General features: G+C 39.7%; 1 protein-coding gene across 1 annotated transcript in view; it reads left to right on the plus strand.

The window, feature by feature from the left end:
- The window catches only part of LOC143389909 (DENN domain-containing protein 1B-like), a 107,284-nt gene that overhangs the window by 32,042 nt on the left and 53,225 nt on the right, over window positions 1-22,017 (plus strand). The window lies entirely within an intron of this gene.

Below are 22,017 nucleotides of genomic sequence, written 5' to 3' on the forward strand. Positions count from 1 at the left end.
TAATTTTGCGGGATACAAAATTCTTGATTGGAACCCATGTTCTTTCAGTGTTTGAAATATGTTATTCCAGGATCTTCTAGCTTTCAGAGTCTGTGTTGAAAGATCAGCTGTTATCCTGATTGGTTTACCCCTAAATGTAATCTGCTTCCTTTCTCTTGTAGCTTTTAAAATTCTCTCCTTATTCTGTATGTTGGGCATCTTCATTATAATGTGTCTAGGTGTGGATCTCTTATGATTTTGCACATTCGGCGTCCTGTACGCTTCTAGTATTTGGGATTCTGTCTCATTCTTCAAGTCTGGGAAGTTTTCTCGTATTATTTCGTTGAATAGATTGCTCATTCCTTTGGTTTGGACCTCAATACCTTCCTGTATCCCCATGACTCTTAAGTTTGGTCTCTTTATGTTATCCCATATTTCTTGAATGTTCTGCTCATGGTTTCTTAACAGCTTTGCTGAGCTGTCTATGTTCTTCTCCAGTTGAAATACTTTGTCTTCATTGTCTGATGTTCTATCTTCTAAGTGTTCTACTCTCCTGGTAGTATTCTCAATTGAGTTTTTAAGTTGGTTTATTGTTTCCTGCATTTCCAGGATTTCTGTTTGTTTGTTTTTTATAACCTCTATCTCCCTGTATAATTGATCTTTTGCTTCTTGGATTTGTTTATGTAATTCATTGTCGAAGTGGTCGAAGTGGTCTTTAATTGTCTGATTTTGCTGTCTAATGTCTTCCTTGAGACTCCAGATCATCTGAAACATGTATATCCTGAATTCTTTATCTGACATTCCATCTGCTGCAGATATTACCTCTTCAAAAGTTGAGTTGACCTGCATTGCTTGTGGTCCTTTCTTTCATTGTCTTTTCATACTGATTGCGTTTCTTTCTGCTTGGTGAAACTGTTGTGTATTGATTTTTCCCCCTATATATTTATATTGCTCTTGTATAGCTACAAAGTCTCCCTCGCAGGCTTTGGCGGTGGTTCTGCCCCTCCTCCAATTGAGGCAATGTGCCTACCACGCCGGGAGGCCGCTGTGCTTGTACTTTTGATGGGCCTGTTCTTTCGGTGGTCACAGGTCCGCCTACCTTGCAGGCATGAGCAGCGGCTTTGCCCGTCCGCTGGCCACTAGGCCTGTTCTGTCTGTCGGTTGCAGGTCTGTCTACCTAAAAGGCGCTGGTCGCCTCTCTGCCCCTCCCCCAACCGGGGCAATGTATCTGGCTGGCCACTGCGCCTGTTTTGTCGGTGGTCACGGTTCCGCCTACCTTGCACGCGCGTGGAGCAGCTGTGTCCCTCCGAGAGTTGTTGGGCCTTACCTGCCGGTGGGAGGCAAGTGCGCCTACCTTGCAGGCGCGGGGGTGGCTCTGCCGTTCCGCGGGTCACTGGGCCTGATCTGCTGGTGAGTCGCAGGTCTGCCTAACTTGCAGGTTTCCGGCGGCTCTGCCCCTCCCCCAACCAGGGCGGGGCGATGTGTCTGGCCGTCCGCTGGGCCTGTTCTGTTGGTGGTCACGGTTCAGCCTACCTAGCAGGCACGTGGGGCAGCTGTGCCCCTCCGCAGTTTGTTGGGCCTGACCTGCCGTTGGGTCGTAGGTCTGCCTACCTTGTAGGCTTGGGGGGTGGCTCTGCTGCTCTGTGGATTGCTGTGCCTGTTCTGCTGGTGGGTCGCGGGTCCGCCTACCTTGCAGGCGCCTGGCGGCTCTGCCCCTCCCCCAACCAGAGCGATGTGTCTGGTGGTCCATTGGGCCTGTTTTGTCGGTGGTCACGGTTCCGCCTACCTTGCAAGCGCGTGGAGCAGCTGTGTCCCTCCGAGAGTTGCTGGGCCTGACCTGTCGGTGGGTGGCAAGTGCGCCTACCTTGCAGGCCCGGGGGTGCCTCTGCCGCTCCGCAGTTGCTGAGCCTGATCTGCTGGTGAGTCGCAGGTCTGCCTAACTTGCAGGCGCCCGGCGACTCTGCCCCTCCCCCAACCGGGGCGGGGCGATGTGTCTGGCCCGCCGCTGGGCCTGTTCTGTCGGTGGTCAGGGTTCTACCTACCTAGCATGCTCGTGGGGCAGCTGTGCCCCTCCGCAGTTTGTTGGGCCTGACCTGCCGGTGGGTGGCAAGTGCACCTACCTTGCAGGCCTGGGGGTGACTCTGCCGCTCCACGGTTGCTGGGCCTGATCTGCTGGTGAATCGCAGGTCTGCCTAGAACCACTTTTCTTATAGATGAACATCTGAAAATAAAATGGAAGTAGGTATAAATATGCAATTTTTGTTTAAAATGCCATTTTTAGGATAAAATATAAACTCGACTGATTTCTTATTAATAATGAATTAGCATAATATTTATAATAAATGTTTTAAGAATATACAAAGTTTATTAAAGTTTTCACTGTGGTGAGACAGGAATCATATTTCTGCAAAATAGTTGAAATGCTAATGTTATATTTATTTTATGAAAATTATATATTAATTACATTTCTAAAGATGGCAGATGAAAAATTACATAAAAATTACTGTCAGCCTTCATTAATGGTGCAATAAACTTTATTGATATGCTCATGCAGTTCTAAAGATACAGGTGATAATGTCACAGAGAAGAATTTACCTACAGCTTTTTCCTCTGCTGCAAGGTGCTTAATGTAACCCTTATAAGAACATGAACATGCAATGTGTTCTACTGTTTAACTTACAATGCATGTGATCATCCATAAAATGTCACACATTTTTTTTCTGTAACTTATGGCAAGATTTCTAGAAACAAAATTAATTGTATAAAAATTTCACATTCTACAATTTATCAGATTCATTTTCAAAAGAATTAGAAATTTTCTAGTTCTCCATTATTATTATCATATAATAGATCAGATCTGCAACCTTGTGTCCACACTATAATGTTTTACTATAGTATCATGATACAGTTAAATATTTTGTAGAACTACTCATTTTTATTTTCCATGTATCTCTATTATAATTAGTTATACTTGATCATACTAATGCATCTTATACAAATGTTTTTGTTAAATTTAAACTATTTAAGATTATCCTTTATAGCTTAACTTTAGAACTTATTTTTTTAATTCAAAATATCCTGATTGTTTATTTTTTCCCAAAACAAGAACAGTACTATTTATTTCAGCGTAGTGTTGTAGTTTTTTTTTTCAAATACCTTAGATCACTTTTTAAAATTATTCCCAGAAATACTGATGCAGATATTAAAAAGACTTTTTTACCTTATATCTGGCTGCTGATATTTATAATTTTTATAATATTATTCCATTAACAAAGATGTGAACATGATATTTCTTTTATTTTTAGTATTTATTTTCAGTGCACAAAAGCATGTTAATTTCTAAGTTGCAAGGAGGAGAAAATCACTCACAGATTCTTCATTAAGTCTCAATATAAAAGAGAAGATGATGCCACTAAAACATGATTCATCTTACTTCTGCCAGTCTGTTCAGCAGTTAAAATTGGGAAAACAATCAACTATACTGAAGAATCACTGGAAGGACTAAATTAGAGAACTTCTATAATATGTTTAGCTTATTGAATAACAAAAGGAATTCATTATATTTATGTTAGCTTCTTTTGGTTTGTATTTTTATCCTAAAGTTACATCTGAAGTAATGTGACAAGAGTAAATTCATTTTTAGAAGGAAAATTCTGAAGTAAATTAAAATAATAGGAAAAGCTACAGAAGATAGGTGTCATGGAAACAATTTGGAAGGCTGTTAGTATTAATATTTCAAATAGCTGCAGTTGGATGTGTTCCAAGAATGTCACCCAACAGTGTGTGAACAATGCATAAAATTTTTCAACCATGTGCAGGAAAGGAACCAACCATTCATCACCAACTAATTTATGACAAACCAAACCCAGAAAGATTAGCTATCACAATTTAGATCACAGAGAATCAATGATACTCTGAGGGATTAAATCTCTCTCATCCTACAGCACTGTTGTAATATGAGGACAAAGGATCACAAGATGAATGACAGTGGCAAGAGTCACTGCTATTAATATTGGGCACTGTCTACATGTCAGCTGTCTTCACATCATTTATTTAAAACTAATGGAAAATACTGTAAACAAGCTGCTATATTTACTGCTACCTTTTAGATAGAGAAAAAGGAACACAAAATAAAAATAAGTAAATTGCCTCAGTCCCCATAGAGCAAGTGGTTCAAATCTTGATTACTTGACTTGAGAGAACACACATCTTTGGGTCCTTCATAGAGGACAAGTTGACTGTTTTCTCCTTTGTCACATAAAAACCTATAATATAAAATTGCCTTTTCAATCTCCAATAAAACATGTTTCAAAATAAATGGGGAGACATATAGATAGATTCCCATATCTATCAGAGAAAGAGAGAGGAAAAAGCATTTTCCAAAGTCCTTGTTATTATTTTCATACGTCAGTTTTTGGCACTCACACCCTAGCCTCATTAAGCCTCCAGATTAAAATACTTAAGCCATATTTATGATTAAATTATTGATATTTTCAAAGAATGGTGGCCAAACCATACCCACTATACACTAGATACAACTAGTTTCTAACTAGTTATTAACACACAGAAATAAAAATAATTAAACTAGTATTTTAAATTTTCAGTAATTTAAAAATTACCAAAATAAATCCTATGAGTTGTATAATAATATGATTAGTACAAAATAACATTATCCTTTTGTTTGTTCCACCTAAATTAAAAAAAAAAAAACACCTTTAATATGTTATCTCGAAAACATACATGTTCAACTTATTGGTTATTTTTTTCATTTATTTTTAATTCATTTTCTTCTAACACTGGAGATTGAACCCAGGGGGAAATCTATCACCAAGCTAGATCCTCAACAATTTTTTTTAGTGAAACAGATAAAACCATTTTTGAGAAAGGATCTCACAGAGTTGCTGAGGATGCTCTTGAATTTGCAATACTACTGTTTAATGTCATTATGTCCTATTGTTTCAAATTAATATTGTTCTCTGGTATGTATATAGCTCTGTTTTACAAAAAGTAATGTGATTAAAACCTTTAATCAAGTGCCCCTGAATTCAACCCATCGTACAAAAATATAAATAAGTAAATATGTGTACTAATATAGTATATTTTAGTAAAGATCATAGAAAAATATTGATGTACTTTTCCAATTACATGATTATTAATTAGAGGCACATAAAATTCAGTAACTTTTCCTTGAGGACAAAAGTTCATTTTAAAAATTCTAGGTAATTTCATGTTTCATAATGCTTAATTCAATCCTTACCTAAATGAGCAGAGTATTAGCTATTTAAAGCCATGTCACTGCGTCAAAATAACAGAGAAACTAGTTAAAAAAGAAAAAAAAATGTTTTGGCGATTGATTTCAGAGGTTATAGTTCATGGTCCTAAAACTGCATTTCTTTGTTCTAAGTTGAGGCAGAACATCATGTTGAAAGAACTCTTTGTATATTCTGGATATTAGACCTTATCAGACAGATGATCTGTAGATCATTCCTCCCATGTCACTGTCTACTGTATCTTCACTTTTGCTCATCTTTTTTTAACCAGCAGCACCTTGGACCGTGTGTGGTCTGATGATTAATCTCGAGGGGATCTTGGCTCCTCAGATCTCAGCAGTGCTGGGAATGGCCTCCCTATGCCTGTCTTTGTTCTTTGACTACTGCACATGGGCCTCGTCTGCCTTTGGCATTTCTTTTGTGTGTTCATGAGAAAGACTGGGAAAGCCTTGCTGAGCATTCCCCGTCACAGTGTGCTCAATGCAGTGGCCTCCTGGGTCCCTGACTTGGCAACGCCTGGCCTTCCTCCCATGTGATCATCCCATGGTGACTCTTCCCCACTTGCAGGTGAGGGACAGAGTCTACTTCTACTTCCCCACATACCCATCAAACCCCGTGAATTCCAGTGGCAGGAAGTGACTGTCCAAACTCAGACTAAACTGAAAATTAATAAAAATGGCCAACGCTTTGGGCTCCGATTTTCAGGCACTTGTAAAAATTACAGGACACTTTGTTTTCAGAGGAAAGCCACTCATGATGTTCTTCCTGTCTCCTGGGGGGAAAACAGTATGCCCACACTGCCCACTATGTGGTCACGTTGGCCTGCAGAGTCAACCTGGTGTGTTTTCTTATACATGTTGTTTCCTACCTCACAGAATTAAGGTAGCAGCAGGTGTGAAGATCACAGCCTTGAGAATCAGCAATGGAGACCAGTGGGCAGTGGACCACAGCAGCACCCATATGATGGCCACCCTGGCCTGCTTGGGCCACCAGACACCCAGGGCAGGTGAATACTGAGAGGCCCAAGGCCCAAGGCAGTCAAGGGACTGGGGACTGTGTGGGAACCCAGGGCTGGATGTGGTGTCTAGACCAATGAAGCTTCACTGAGGAGACATGCTCTTCCCAGCCCAGTAGACCAGCTTCTGAAGGGCTATGGTGCAGGACACATGGGGCAGAGTTTGGTCCTTCTGCTCTTCATGCAGAGGCCTAATGAGGTCGACAGTATCCAGAGCCGCTGAGTTCACCTTTATTGTGGTGCAGGGTTTAATATCTAGTTTCAGATCATCTTTGTTATTGTTGTTATTATTGTTTTTAACTAAGGGTTGATGAAGGTAGTGGGAAAAGCAGAACTGACATAAGAGGCAAGAGGAAAGTGGACATTTTATGACAGACAGAGGGAAGCTCTGGCTTTTGGTCATTGTTCCTTACCACCTAAATAGTCATTGCTCTGATGTTACACCTGGCAAATGGTGAATGTTTTTGGTCTTTAACTAGGTCCCTGGTGCTGCTGGCTGGCAGCCTCTCTTCTCTAGCTGGGGCTCGAGCCTCAGGTATATGGGCTGTGCTCAGCTGTGCCACAGAGAGAGGTCCTCACTGATAATGTTGCATCAGGACCCCTAGTGAATGACAGGATCCCTTTCCTGAAGTCTTGGCCCCTGCCCCCTCCCATGTGTGGAGCAAACATCTTCAGTGGTTACTCAGGTTAATTACCATGACAGTTGTGCAGAAACCATCACAGCTCAGGTGATTCACCAGCTCCTCATCTGGGCACATGAGCCCCTAGGGCACCTACTCTGTCACCCTGCATTGTAATAGTCTTTTCCCTTTCCTTTCTTCTGTTAGACTCTTTGAGGACCACAGGCACAGGAGCTTTGGTGGGTGTGTGGGTGGTGGGGACAGCCTGTTCCTTGGAGTGACATGGTGTGGCTGCCTCTTCCTTGTGACCCTGACAGCATCAGCTGCAGTTTCCCTCTGCCTGCTATTTCAGGGGCAAGAGGGGCTCAGATGAGTGCTGGTTAGAAGCCTGTTAGGAATTTCTGTCTGGGTGATCTGGACACCTCTCCCTTCAAACTCATTCCAGCAGTCTCAAGTGACCACAATGTCCCTGGAAATCTATTTCTATCTGCTGAGCACACACAAATTCTGGACACCCCAAGTCCAGAACATCCCCAAATCTTGAACACCCCCAAATCTTGAGCACCGCAAGTCTTGAGCACACCAAATTCCTGAATGGTTAATATTAGCTAAGAGGACTCAGCTTCAAGTAATAGATATCTGCCTACAGATGGCTGCTACAAAAGAATTTGGTCATCTCACATCACAAGCAATTCATAGCTGGTTGGTCCTGTTATTGGTGACACAGGGTTACCACATGTCTGCTCAGTGTTTCTGTCCTTCTACTCCATTTCAGCCAGAAAACTGACCACCATCCTCTACCTTACCTCATCATGGTCACAAGATGGCTGCAGCTCTTCCAGGCATTGAAAACTCACCCAGAAATATGCAGGGGTTGAAAAGAAATGGGACTTTTCCTAAGTGTCTTCTTCTAAAATCAATCTCCAGGGGAGTCTTCCTTTCAGAGCTCATCATAAGCTGTGGGAATCTCTGCCTTTGCCCAAGAAGCAGGTACTCTTGGGAAGTGCCTGTTGGGTAATATATTGGACTTTGTAGTGGGGAGAGTGGCTGATAGTACTCTTCAGAGTTGGTGTCTGTTGGCACAGGGTGTGATATAGGTTTTCATTACTGTGACCAGGATACCCGACCCCTTCAGCTCTGAGGAAAGAAGGTTTACTTTGTCTGACCATTTCAGAGACTTCAGTTCATGGTTGGTCAAATACATTGCTCTGTGCTGGAGGTGAGGCAGAACATCATGACTGGAGGGTGTGGTGAGGAGAGCTGCTCAGTCCCAGGCCTTGGGAGTGGAGAAGGCAGGAGCTGGGGATGAGATGAACCTTCTCAGGCTACATGCCTAGTGATAACCTTTCTCCAACGGGGTCTCACTCCCAGTTAGCCATTCCCATCTTCAATCCATCTCCTCCATTATTCCACTGAGGAGTTCAGACCTGGGGATGGAATAATTTCCTATGAGCCAAACCTCTGGACATTGCTTCACTGGGGACTAAGCCTTTAGGTGCATGAGTCTTTGGGGTAATTTTCAGACCCAAACCATAACACACAGCACTGCTGTGCATATTCCTGGTGAAAAATTCCTCTCGGGTGCTTGGTTTATCAGGTGGTTTTGTCCATTTGGTCCTGTAACAATGAATGTCTTCAGGCAGGTTGAGTTTATGTTGGACAGGCACCAGGAGTGTTGGATTGGGGCTCCAACCTTTTTCTCAGAGCCTGTCTCCATCTTCCCATGGTTGTATTCCTTTCAGGTGCTCTCCATCCTGGAGGAGGATGGTGGAAACTGACTACATCTGCATCCATCTGCTGATGTGGTCACTCTGGTAGAAGCTTTTCTTCCAAGACAGGCCCAGCACAGGTCCTGGTCATCGTTGGCCCTGGGGATATAACTATGACATGGGAGCCCCTAAGCAACTGCCATAGGCAGCCCTGAAGTCAGGGGTTTCCATCAACCTCAGCTGAAGGCCTGGGATGGAAGGTGGGAGGGGATCTGGGGGGGCATGTACTCTGATGGGGACTTGAGTGAGAGTAAGCCAGACAGTCACCACAGTGTCAGGGGGTCCTGAAACTCACAGAGCATGCTGTGGGTGCCATCTGTCCTGGCATCCTGGGACACTGGGAAGGTGATGGTGTCCAGGTTCCATTCAGAGGGAATTTTGTTGAAATATTTTGTCAAACAGTAATCTTTCAAATTCAGAGAACCACACAAATTCTTGTAGATGGTTATAACTGTTGGTTTTTTTAAGAGAAGAGTCTGCAATTCTTAGAAGTATGAGAAAGATTGACAGCTCCTGGCCTCACCCTCCTCCCCAGGGCTGAAGAAGGCCAGATATTGTGGCTGTGGTGTGATAATTTATGCTTATCTAGAATCCCCATAGAATCCTTTCCATAATGTAAATAAATAACTGCTTCTTTGTATGCCTTCTATTGCATTTTTATATCAAATGAGGTGTGAAACACAGGCCTGTGGAGGAAACTTGCAGCTAACAGGAATGTGTGAATGTATCTAAGCACATCATCTGGCAGGAAGCTGTGATCCCTGGGTTATGACAACCTTGAGTGGAACTGAGTTTTTAAGAGAATATAATGTACAAACTGCCTGAAATCCTGTGATAAGAATTACACGTGTTGTGTGGGGAGCCCTGATGCACACAGCTAGTATGGCAGTGCAGGTCTTAATTTAAAATATCGTAATGAATACTCATTCTGAGGGAACGTGAGTAATAAAGATGAAACCAGAAGACAAAGTGTTGTGTTGCCATAAAAGAAAATATTAGAAAAAGAAACATATTGGAAACGTTCAGAACAGATAAGCTGAAGCCAAGGGAACAAGACAGAGGACATGGCTCTCTGCATGGATGCCACGTGCCTTTGGCCAGTGGGGGCAAGTGTTTCCCTGCCTTGTCTGGCTGTTGGACCTAGACCACAGGAGGTGAGTCACCAGGACCCATAGTTCAAAGCCCTCCTCTTCTGAGTACTGTGGTTGGGTCAGAGGGAGGCTCTGTTGTCCACAGGGAAGAGGGGAAGCAAAACCCAGGCTTTCTGCAGAGGACAGGCCCTCCCCATGCTGTTGCCCTGGTGCAATGTGTGCTGGGAAATGTGACCATGTTTGGAAATCTGGAATCTATCCCCAGCTCCCTTCTGGGATTTTTCTTTGCTGCTGTAGTCCAGACAACATGGTGACAGTTTGCTGGCTTTCATTACTGGAGCAAACACTTGAGACATCAACTTGCAGAAATAAGGGGTTTGTTGGTGTATAGTTTTTGAGGATTTAGATTGTGGCCAGGTTTGGGGGCTTGTGGTGAGTTAGCACCCTGTGGCAGGGAGGGTGTTGTAGAGAAAATATCCACTCACTCTTTCCCTGAACAAAGAAGAGGAGGGAGCTGGCTTCCTGTAGCCTCCCTCAAGGCCCATGATCTAGAGCCTTTTGCAAAGTCCTCAAAGTTTCCCCACCCCATCAACACAAGACTAGGAACCCCATCAGCACCTGGCCTCTGGGGACCACCAAGATACAAATGGAAGCAATCAGTAATGAAAGATTGGAGGGCCACCCTGTCAGTAAATTTGATGAACCCAGTTGCTTTTTGTTAATATTTAACCATTGGCCATGGAACCCAAACACAATGCTGATTAAGACAGCCAGCACATCATGGTTCATGGGGCATAAATCAGACTGTGATTCCCAGTGGGCTTACATTTCACACCTGAATGAGAAGAAGGAGGCAGATGCCAGCCGGTCCTCATCAGACCATGCAGCACCTCTGCATCTAGCCAGTGCAGCTGCCCATCCTCACCACCACTTGGTGTTGGCGTCTCCTCTCCTTCTATTAAAGGGTTAACTGAAAAGTGAAAGAACACAGGGAAGGTTTAGTCTGTCTCTCAGAAACATCTTGTGTGATTCGGCCATACCTTATTTTATGAAAAGATTTTGTTACAATCACAAACACACAAACACGTATATTGACAGACTTATATAAAATCATATATATATCAGGAGCCAGGAATAATTTTTAAAGTCTTTCAGGAGAACAACATTTCAAAAATTAGAAACCTGATTCCTTGAAGTGGACACCTGTCATTATTCCCACTTGACAGCTGTTTGAGTGGAGGCCCAATTCAGCAACTCTCATGGTCCCACAGCCAGTTTGTGGTCAAAGCCATTGACTCCAAAGCCTGTGCTTGGACCACTGCCCATGGCTCTGAAGATGCTTGTCAAGGGGTCACTACATGGGTCCCCATCCTGCAGGTCTCTGTCCCACTGGATGGAATGCTCAGTAGCAGCAGCTCCTACAGTGCCAGAGGCCATCTAGCACATGGACCTAGGCAACAGAGGCCCCTCCAAAGACAGGCCCACATTCCCACCTCCAGAATTTGTTAGTCTGATCTTTGATCAATGGGCCTTCGCAGAGGTGGTTGATGTGGGCTATAAGGTGGCCGTCACTGAGAAACTGGCACCTCCCTCCTTTCCTGGACAGGGGAGGGAACTGGCACCATGTTCTGGGAAGAAATCTATTACAGCTTCTCATTCAGTGAGGAGCAGTCTTCTGTCCACAGAGGATCCTGAAAGCTCATCCTGAGATGGTGCCAAAGACAGGCACATGTGGGCCAGGTTCTGTGAACACTGCCATGTGTGGGTTGAAGGTGACAATCGCTTTCTTTGTTAACAAAGGGGGATGGGCCATTTACGGTGTTCTTGACATAATGCTGAGTTATGTGCTTCAAACTGAATTTTAATATGTGTTTGTTTTCCAGAAAAAATTGCTCAGTCTATGAGATCCTACAAATGGACTTTGGCATCGAAAACAGCAGTGGTCTGTCTGGGACCCAGCAAATCAGCTGGCAAGTGGTGTACGCAATCATGGACTTCATGAGCGAGCTGGTCATTTCTGAGACATTTATCAGCCAGATAACCTTTGTGGGCATTGTCCCTCTTGCAATGGTGTGCAATTATGGCTTTTGGAGAAGATATACAGAGAAGTTTTCTTTGAATACTTTGATTACTCCAATGTCATAAAGTAGAATATCATCTTTTCTCTCCCATGCACTTGGTACATGTTGTTTAAACAAGAAAAATTTTCTTAAATTGCATTTCAAGGAGAACTAGTATGGCACTGTGTAAAAATGTGGGTGTGTAACCAATGTGATTCTGCAAATCTGTATATGGGGTAAAAATGGGAGTTCATAACCCAGTTGAATGAAATGTATGAAACATGATATGTGAAGAGCTTTGTAATGTTTTGAACAACATTTCATTTACCTGCTTTCCATAGTGCCTCCTGGAAACTTTGTAGGTCTACTCTGTAAATCCCTTTTCATTTATGGAGACTGTGGAATGGTTTCCTAGGGAGCCCTCGTCCTTTGTTGTCTCCATCTTTGTGCATGTCAGGACCAAGTGTTGTGCTGAGTGAAGATAGTTTTATTGAAATGTATAGTAGGGTGTGTATTGGGACAGAGTTCTGTTTGCCCAGTTACCAGACCCTCATCAATTGGCTTTGCTTTGAGAGGCCCCAGGTGGCCTTGGATTGGCAAACATTAAAGTGCAGGTAGACAAAAAGAACCTTGTTGGCAACTGCCCAGATTAACTTAGGATCCCAGAGCCCACTAAACTGCCTGTGGTTTTGTTTCATGGGTCAGGAGGCAGCTGGGTTTCTTTCCCTGTGTTTGGCTGTAACTCTGTCCACAACTAGGACCCAGGGACTACACTTGAGGATGGAGTCATGGATGATATTCCAGTTCAATGAAGGAGGGTGCTGTGGATCTATGGGAGGGCCATGCACTCCATGGTCTTCTGTTCTGGAAATGATCAGGTACATTCTGCACAGAGTTGAACTTCCTGCTGGGACCTCACACACAGGTGTTCTGGGGAAATCTGTGGCTGCTTTGGATCATTTGTCACTCAAGTTGGATACCAGTGTTGAGCCAATTATAGATGAAAACCCTATTCATTAATTAATCTACCTTTACTCCCCCCATCCTTAGAACCTAACATGTGCCCTTTGCCTGGAACATATGTTCCCTGCCTCTCCATGAGGTGGTTCCTCTCCTGCACCTTGGCTGTTAGAGAGGCACCTTCCCTGACAACACTGGTTTGTTCAATCCTCAGCCTCTCTCTGCTCTTCTGTTTCTGTCCATGACCTCCTACTTCATTATACTCACAGATATCACCACTGGCCATTGCTGGAGTCATCTACTGACTCTCTCCCCAGAAGACGAGATCCTGGTCAGTTTCATCCACCCCTGTCTTCGTGGCACCCATAACAAGGCCTGGCACAGTTGATGGCTTTTGAATGAATGAATGGACCTCGTGTTTGAATCTAAGTTCCAGGGCATTTAGGCATTATATCCTGTCAGCAGTGACCCCATTTTGGTGTGGTGGAGTCACAACTTGGTAGGAAAGCAGCTGCTAAGAAACAAAGGTGGCTGGTGTGTATTTCAGGGAGGGATAAGGCATCCTTACAATCCCTCTCCCTGGGAGCTCTCCTGCAGATTCTCCAGCTCAACTTGGCTTGGGCCACAGTTAAGGAATATCTTCACTCAAGTCCTTGCCCTTTTTCTCATGCTTCATCTCCAGCTCTCAATTCTCTATTGGTGCTAAAGCCTCCTGACACTTACGAGGGTGGAATTCAGCAGAGAGTTTCATGATCTCTTCTTTGGAAGGCACCAGTTTCGAGAGTTGCTGGGAAGCAAGATGTGTTTACCTGTCAGGTCCTGGGACCAGAGGAGGAGTGGAGAACAGGGCTGGTCAAGTGCAGAGCACAGGCTTAATCCAGCCTGGTGCCTGGTTTGTACATAAAGTTGTTTTAAAATACAGCCATGACATTTCTTGAAGAAATAGATAAAGCAATCATGAAATTCATATGGAAAAACAAAAGACCCAGAATAGCAAATGCAATTCTAAGCAGGAAGTGTGAATCTGGAGGTATAGCGATACCAGATTTCAAATTGTACCACAGAGCAATAGTAACAAAAACAGCATGGTACTGGTACCAAAACAGGCAGGTGGATCAATAGTACAGAATAGAGGACACAGAGACCAATCCACAAAATTACAACTTTCTTATATTTGACAAAGGGCCTAAAAACATGCAATGGAGGAAGGATAGCATCTTCAACAAATTGTGCTGGGAAAATTGGAAATCCACATGCAACAAAATGAAACTGAATCCCTTTCTCTTGCCATGCACAAAAGTTAACTCAAAATGGATCAAGGAGCTAGATATCAAACCAGAGGCACTGCGTCTGATAGAAGAAAAAGATGGCTATGATCTACATACTGTGGAGTCGGACTCCAAATTCCTTAATAGGATGCCCATAGTCCAAGAGTTAATAACAAGAATAAACAAATGGGACTTACTCAAACTAAAAAGTTCTTTCTGAGCAGGAGAAACAATAAGAGAGGTAAATAGAGAGCCTACATCCTGGGAACAAATTTTTACCCCTCATCACACTTCAGATAGAACCCTAATATTTAGAATATACAAAGAACTCAAAAAATTAAACAATAAGATAACAAATAACCCAATCAACAAATGGGCCAAGGACCTGAGCAGACACTTCTCAGAAGAGGACATACAATCAATCAAAAAGTACATGAAAAAATGCTCACCATCTCTAGCAGTCAGAGAAATGCAAATCAAAACCACCCTAAGATACCATCTCACTCCAGTAAGATTGGCAGCCATTATGAAGTCAAACAACAATAAGTGCTGGCGAGGATGTGGGGAAAGGGTACACTTGTACATTGCTGGTGGGACTGCAAGTTGGTGAGGCCAATTTGGAAAGCAGTATGGAGATTCCTGGAAAAGGTAGGAATGGATCCACCATTCGACCCAGCTATCGCCCTTCTCGAACTATTCCCCGAGGATCTTAAAAGAGTGTACTATAGGGATACTGCCACATCAATGATTATAGCAGCACAATTCACAATAGCTAGACTGTGGAACCAACCTAGATGCCCTTCAATACATGAATGGATAAAAAAAAATGTGGCATTCATACACAATGGATTATTACACAGCACTAAAGAATGACAAAATCATGGAATTTGCAGGGAAATGGATGGCATTAGAGCAGATTATGCTAAGTGAAGCTAGGCAATCCTTAAAAAAGAAATGCCAAATGTCTTCTTTGATATAAAGAGAGCAACTAAGAACAGAACAGGAAGGAAGTGCATGAGGAAAAGATTAACATTAAACAGAGACGAGTGGGGGGGAGAGAAAGGGAGAGTGAAGGGAAATCATTTGGAAATGGTAGGAGACCCTTAATGTTACACAAAATTACATATAAGAGGTTGTGAGGGGAAAGGGGGGGAAACATGGGAGAGAATAGAACAACAGCAGATGAGGTAGAGAGGGAAGATAGGAGGGGAGGGGAGGGGGGAGAGTAGGGGATAGGAAAGGTAGCAGAATACAACAGTCACTAATATGCCATTGGGTAAAAATGTGAGTGTGTAACTGATGTGATTCTGCAATTTGTATTTTGGGTAAAAATGGAAGTTCATAACCCACTTGAGTCAAATGTATGAAAGATGATATATCATGAGCTTTGTAATGTTTTGAAGAACCAATAAAAATATCAACTTAGTGAGAGGCTGTCTCAAAATATAACATAAAAAAGAATGTGGATGTATCTCAGGGGTATGCATCTCTGGGTTCAATACCCAGCACCAAACCATACAAAACCACACAAATATCTCACAATATAATTAATGGGAATTCAAGGGTACACAAATACATAAAAATGTTGGTGACAATATAAATTTAATAAATATATTTTTATAAAAGTGTTAAGGTCCTTAAAAAGCCCAAAATAAAAATGCCACATAATCCACTAGTAATAATTTGGGGTAGCATTGCAAAATTGTACATGCCTGTACTCCCACTGGCTTAGGAGAATAAGAGGTAGAAAACTACGGATTTATTCTCAAGTTAAAGACCAGACTCAAGAACTTGGCAAGGTCCTAAGAAACTCAGTAAAACTCTCTCTCAAAAATAAATAAATAAATAAAAGTGTTGGAGACTGGGTATGTAGCACAATGGTAAGTGCCATGGGGCTAATCTCCAGTATTTAAATAAATAAAAATAAATAAATAATAATTCTTGGTAAAAAAAAAAAATGCCATACAATCCAGTAATAATAACTTTGGGCACATATGTAAAAAATTGGGAATCCTTTTGCTAAATACTTTGCCACACATCTATTTTTTTATTATACCTTTATTCACAGTATCTAATGAAAGGAAACAAATAAAGTACCTTTTAGATAGAATGTGTATCATAAAATCCCTTCCAGCAGCAAAGCATCAAATTAGTTCACCCCTTCAGAAGCTACACACTTAAAATTCATACTGGTTCCTAGAAGACAAGACTCAGAGAGTGGTGTTTTCTAAATACTCCAAAAAATTTGGAATTTCTGGGAACAAACCTTTGCAGAAGTGTAATTCAAAATGACCTAAAAAAAATGAAAAATATCATTGAAGGACTGACCCACTGAACATGAGGGACTTTTAATATTGAATCCCTTATATTAAATGTCTTTTTATCATTGTCAAAATTTTCCATGTTTGTATTATCAATGTTAATCAAAATTTTTATGCATTTAATAACAAATATCTAATTTCCTATTTTATTCAGTCTTTTAAAAAATTAGTAGCAATTTTTCTTTTGCTCAGAACAGTAGACTATATCTCCAACTCATTCTTCTCTAGAATTGGACTGTGTGCAAATATGAATCTCTGGGAATCTCCCAGTGCTTCCTCCACACCTGCTGGACTACTGCTGGTAAGCTGGCTTTTGCCAGACTGCTTTAAATCCAGGTTTCCTGATTAGAAAACAGATCAGCTTATTTGTAGATTAGGTAAACCTCCTGTATATGTGAAAAAAAAATCACAGGAACTTGACTTTTGAGTTAGTAATACATACTAGAATACTTTTATGGAGGCCAGAGTAGTTCTTTCCACAGAAAATTTGCCCTTGGCAAACAAAGATGTTTAAATTTTGTGAATTTATTCTGTAGTCATTTAGATAATTCAGTACATAAATAGAAACAAAATTTTTGTTTGTGGCTGGGAAAATTGGACAGAAGTATGGTATTAATTAGAAAACCCAGTGTTCCAGGTGTCAGAACTTGTCTGGAAAGTCTGCCAGTTACCACATTGTCTCTGTCAGGGCACACTTTTGTTTCCTTTACCCCAGGATACACTTTCTTTTACCTCTGTTTTCCCTAATAGCACACTGAATACCTTGTACTGACAAAAGGGTTGCTTTTAATATAAGAATTATATTAAAACATAATATTGGTTTAAGTCAAAATTTCAGCCTAAACCTGCTATAAAAATAAAAAGAAAAAACAGTTTTGGGATTAATAATAAAGGGTTTGCTTGCCTTAGAAAGAACTCCCAGTCATTTCACCAGTCTGAATTCATTCAGGCCTCTAGAAATTATGAGAACAATGACCAATAAACCCCTTGTTCTACTCCCTAGAAGAGTCTACGTACTTAGAGTGAGGATAGCACAGAGCAGACTACTAAAAAGCAGCTTTGGGACCTTCTTTAGGACTGGGGTATGTTATCTTTACTGCATAATCATTTTCTGGAGGCATAACTTAATTTGTAAGAAATTTGATGGGAGTTTTTCCCCTTTAAATCATACACATTCATGCACAGGAGGAAATAATTTCAGCTTTAATGTGTTTGTTTAAATCCTAACTAATATTAGTAAATATCAGTTTCTTTAAAAATAACATTTATTTACTTTTTATTTCTTGAAGAACAAATTAAAGTACTTAAGGATTATAATTATATAAGTTCATACATTACAGTTTTTAAATTAAGTTTTTTGTGACTAATCTGCTTTTAATAAGTAATGATAATAACAGTATATGTACTTGGACACATATTTTGATTATACTGCTCTATTGGTTTCCACAGCATGGTAGTAGTATTGATAATGCTGTGAAGTAGGTACCAGTGACATACCACTGCTCTTCTGCCCTTGGAGAAATGTTTCACAGATTATAGGAATGCAATTAATTATATTGTGAAGTATCATACTCACAGGATTAACTGTAAAGCTAAACCTATAAATAGTCTCTTACGACATGTATTTTAGAGTTTTCTTTTGACCAGCACACCTACAATATCTTAACCATCCTTGAAGGCAGAGATTGGAGTTCATTTATGTCAACATATGCAATAGTTCTTTGCACACGGTTTTCTGTAATTAAAATTTACTGTATTGATGAACAGTTTTAAAATATAGGTTAATTGAGTGTTTCAAGAACTAACACTTCTAATTATGAAGTTTAGAATTATATTTTATCAGATTATAATGCTCATGTCATCTTAATTTTTTCTATTAAAATAATCTGACCTCTTAGAGGTAACATACCTCTAAGCTCATTTGTCTATAATGAATTACACATTTAATGTTATTTAGAAATTGTTCAATGACTCAGGGAAATTTTTACTAATTCTTTCCAAAGCTACCTTTCAGATACTTTCCATACCTGACATCAAATCCTATTTTTTTGCTGCTTTCATTATAATGAAAGAAGCTTGTTCTATATTTCAACCCTGGAATTTTCTTTCTAATGTCTGAAGTAGCTGTTAGGACAGGTTCTAACAGCTTTTATAACAGAGCAGTGATACCCAAGCAAGGAGTTTATCTGAAACTTTCTGAACTTTACAGACACAGTGATAGGTTAATTTCTACTGTAGGAACTGATAACTATGATTTTTTTTTCTAGAAATTGCCATTTGAGATTCTGGCTCTCTTTCATTATTAGAAAATTTCATGGAATAAACAATTTTCTAAGAAAAATGTTTTTTCTTCCCTTTGAATCCTTCAAGTTAAAATCATATTAATCTACCTGCACAAGGGGAAAATATTTCTTATTATCCCTTCATTCTCTTTGAATAAATGATTTTAATATTCCAGTTCAAAATAACACCATGAAGGTTTTATTGGAGTAGATGTATTATTGTTAACTCTTTAGAGTGATAAGAGCTTTCCAAATCCTGAAGTAATTCTAGTCCTCAAAGTATTTCTGTTTTTGTATCTGATAGCTCTGGCATAGAACGGGTTGTGGAGAACCATAATGCCATCTTGTGACCATGGGTGAATATTGCATCTTGGTTTATTGATAAAGCCTAACTACTTTGTTGGTCTGTTCATTCATCCATACATTTGTTCATCAAACATCTAGTGAGCAACTATTTGCCAAGATGTGTGTATGTAATGTGATGAATAAGATTAAGTTTTTGCCCTTGGGAGCTTCACAGATAGGAAGACATACATATATACTGACATAAACTTATATGTGCACACACATACACATACTTACAATATCTGAGCTTTATAGCTCAGATATTGTAAGTCCTACTGTAGAGACATACAAAAGAACCATGCATGGAAATTGAAGAAAGAGCCCACCTTCTTGGAAGGTTAGGGATGATTCTCAGAAGAAAGTTATACAATCTGTATTTTCCCCTTAATCAGCCAAAATAAGAGTATTTTAATGTGGCAAGTTTATGACACTGATAAACCATCTGAGTTCATAAATGTTTAAGAGGTGTTGTGATCTACGATTAGTAAAAGTAAATTGTTGTTTGGTCAGGGAATGATTAGTCAATCTTTTCATTTAGCTCATCTATCTGATTCTGCTATGAAATGATCAATTTAGCTTCTAAGGGAACAGTTTTGTTTTTTTTTAAATGGAAGATTACAATCTTAATACTACCCCCAATAGATTGCTGTTATAGTTATAGGTAGTCTGCTTGTTAAGAAAACCTAAAAAGAAAAGAAAGGCAATATTTTGAGTGAAGGTTAGTTTCTACCAAAAAGAAACAGCATTCATAATAGAGCCTTCTATATTCTGTCTTTTCAAAATAACTTCACTGATGGAACGATCTAGGACAGTTTTGCCCATGGATGTTAACATCTGTGTTGCAAAGGATCTCTTCCTGACTTATTAACACCCTAATTTAATTAGGAAATTTCAGCTAGGGTTTGCAAAATTTCTTTCCACGAGACTTGGCTTATTTTGTATTGGTGGGAAAATTATGAAAAGGTGGGAAGGAAACACCTATTCAATTAATCCCATATTCTGAAAAATATAATTACTTTAGAAAATCTGTGTTGTAGATTAATAATTCTTGTGCCTCAAATAGCTCTATTTTTGGATTTTTTAAAAATTAGTGAGGAAAAAACTTGTGGATACATACTTAGCTATCTTATAAACAAATTTTGAATTACTGTATTATTATTATAAAAAGTTTTTAGTTACTTTATTATTTTATTATTTATTACTCTGCATAGATGCTTTTTACTGAATTTTTCATTCTATCTTTACAATTTATATAAACATTGTTTGTATCTCAAAAGATAAGTAGTCTTTATAATCTTTAACAAGTATTTTTCTAGATGTATTTCCTAGAATTTTAGTAGATTACTTAGCAGTTTGAACTCTCATTTAATAAAACTGTGGTCCATCCAGTATCCCTTCAACATGTATAAGAGAAATATACTATGTTTTAAAGCCTTGAATATTTTGGCAAGAAGAGTTTCTATTAAAATGTGTTTTGGAATTTAAGATACCATAATAGACTTTCTGTATTATACATCTTGTGGTTAGGATATCCTAAATGGGGTAAATTGGAATGTTTTGTGGTAACTAATAATTTTATACTATTTTGGATGTTTGGAGGGCTTCACATACTTAAAATCTTGAGAGTTGCCTACCTTATTTAGTGACAGTGGCCCAAACCTGATTCTGGGAGCCCAGAATAGTGATCTATACTTTGTTTGTTATCTGTAGAGTCCAAGGGATGAAAACATGAACTAGGGAGTAACTGGCCTTCCCTTATTTAAGTAAAAGTGGAACAGTCCACATTTGTTCCTCCTTTTTCCTTTTGATTGAAGAAAATCTGTTGGGTCTTAAGGATATTGAGACCTATAAATAGTTCTCAACTTTCAGTCAAATGAAGTATCCAGAATATCAGATCAATTCCAGATGGTCTGTTGCATAAAAATTAAAAAAAGAATAGGAAGGAACAAAGCTACAAAAGGCAAAGACAACTGGGAATTAGAATGTAGTACAATAATAAGTAATGAACTAGAACATACAGGCTACTGAGAAGCAAAGTACTTCATCCATTGTGTGTGTGTGTGTGTGTGTGTGTGTGTGTGTGTGTGTGTGTGAATTCTTGAAGTATAGGTTACTGATTATCCATCCTTAAATGAACTTGGAACTTTCTGAGGTTACTTTGAAATACCTGAATCTGTCAAGGTGCCTGTTATTTTTATCTATTATTAGTTCTCAGTAGAAAAGTGAACACAGAGTTTGGACAGCACTGTTTTAAAATGGCAGTGATGGTTAGAAAATTATGCAAATCCTTTGAGAAAGAGGATTATCTGTGTGCCTTAATAGAAAAGGTTTGCATTAATAAAGCACAAAGATGCCCATAAAAGAATTGTCAAAATGTTTTATTTTTATATAGCTATTTGTTCACATATCTTCTATCACTTTTGTAGACATCTGTACATTCTTATATTTTCCTGTTAGATAATAATTTTGTTTGAAATGTCAAGTTGAATAATTTTCTTCTTATATTTCCTAAGAAATATTGCTAAAATTACTAGTAGCATAGATTTTGTATATTAAAAGTTCTTTAATGTTTGCATTTCTGCAAGGGTACAAGATTCACAAGGAAACACATTTCAGTCATATTGTTTATTATTATTCCCAAGCCCCTACCTCAGAGCCTGGCACCTCCAAAATCAGGCATTGAATTAATTAATACAAAATCCTTGTTGTATTTGAGTATTTTTAATTTATTAAAATTATTTTAATCATTACACTGAAAGTGAAATAAATCTGAATTTATAAAACTTAAATTAAAGGTGATATACATGAGGGAAGAGAAAGCACACTATGGGAGGAATTTGTTTATTTTTTTGCAACTCTACTTCTAGAATACTGCCTGGTACACATTAAGTCTCAGTAAATATTTGATGACTCTGTGACTATGTAACTGACTGACTGACTGACTAAATATTTGGAGACATAGTAGGTATGAAATAATGAAGACATATTAAAAAAATCACAGAAATAAGAATGAGAAAATATGTGCAAGAATGTAATA

Source organism: Callospermophilus lateralis, unplaced genomic scaffold (assembly GCF_048772815.1).
Source record: "Callospermophilus lateralis isolate mCalLat2 unplaced genomic scaffold, mCalLat2.hap1 Scaffold_74, whole genome shotgun sequence".
Taxonomy (NCBI): Eukaryota; Metazoa; Chordata; class Mammalia; order Rodentia; family Sciuridae; genus Callospermophilus; species Callospermophilus lateralis.